The sequence below is a fragment of the Schistocerca piceifrons genome, unplaced genomic scaffold (assembly GCF_021461385.2).
Source record: "Schistocerca piceifrons isolate TAMUIC-IGC-003096 unplaced genomic scaffold, iqSchPice1.1 HiC_scaffold_230, whole genome shotgun sequence".
In the NCBI taxonomy this organism is placed as follows: Eukaryota; Metazoa; Arthropoda; class Insecta; order Orthoptera; family Acrididae; genus Schistocerca; species Schistocerca piceifrons.
Genome location: NW_025728229.1, coordinates 27,501 through 28,940, shown reverse-complemented (window position 1 = coordinate 28,940; position 1,440 = coordinate 27,501).

Sequence of the window (1,440 nt, the reverse complement as noted above, 5' to 3'; positions counted from 1 at the left end):
CACCTTGCCCCCTGCCTTCGCAAGCTGGTTGGTGACAAGTTTGCATGTTCAATGCCCTTCGCATGCGACGTACGCAGGCTACGTTGTGGTGCGGCCTGTGTCAACTGTCCGCTGATGTCGTACGCGTGAACCACAATCTGTACTGCACATTCGTCCTTATGTACTGAATGATACATCGTGGCACATGTGTGACCGTACAACGACTGCGCCCAAAAACGGCGGACCATACAGTGCAAATATTGTGCACGCAGCTACGTGTCGTCTCCCTATGAGAGCTGGATTGCAGTGTGGTACGCCATAGAGACGTGTGGGAGGAACGGACGCCGTGGATGGCGATCAGCATGAGCTGTGTGTTGATGTATTCGGACCTAGTCGTCTCTCCTCAAACACCGTGATAGCATGGTGCACCGCGTTCCATATCTGCGACATGCTACAGAGGCCGGTTGACAGTCGTTCGAGCAATGGACATCGCATACGTACGGGGGCCACCTTCCACGTATTGTCTAGGCGTGCACATTTTGTTGCGTGTATGTGGGCAGACGTAGTGTGGCGTGACACCTGACACAGGCATGCAATAATCGTTGAAGTTGCTAATGGCGATGGACGCCTACGTTTTCTGGTGAAGTTACGCAAATGAAGAAATGGTAACCCGTTGTGGTGCGGTTGTTCTCGCTAGGGGTGAATCGGTGATGGCGACGATAGGTTGAGGTACTAACCGGTTGTTCCAGCGATACCCACCATGCCGATGAAACTGAACGGCATCTGGGTGTGAAGCGATACGCGGTGGTGGCTGGGTGGGGACCGTCCCCGGCCGGTGAGGGGGCGCCTCCCGGCGTGCTGGCCGCGCGGTGCGTGGGCGCACGCGCTACAGCCGGCTGGTGGGGGCGGCCAGTGGCAGGCGCGCCGGCCGACGGACGCGGCAGGCGTCGCAGCTGCGCGCCGGCGCACCCTGCGCGCGGCGCCGTGCGGCCAAAGTAGGTCCTCGCGGGCCCGGTGCGAAGCGCGGTGGACATCTTCAGTGTGCTGGTCCGATTGAGGACTGTGTGCGTTGAGGATGCGCCGCCGCCCGGCGCTCGGCGCCGCGACGCCGTCTGCTGCTCGGTCGCCCCAGCGGTTCTCGCTGGTGGTTTGTATCGCAGCTGTGCGGATGTGTTGGCGCGTGCGCTGTGCTGGGAGAGTTCGCTTCGGCACCCAAGTGGGGCTTTTGTCCTTCTGTGGCGCTGGCGTTGGAGCTGCCGGTCACCGTAGGTGGCGCGTGTTGTCTCCCGCCGGCAATGCCACGACAGCACGCTCCCGGGCCTCTGTCGGCAGCGGCAAGCTCAGTTGGGAGCACGGGTGGTCGCACCGAAAGCGTCTACTCGCCTAACTCCGGGCGATTGCGCCTCTCTCGAACCCGACCAAGTACTTGGGACGGCGCTGCGCGCCGCCGGGACCTGAGAG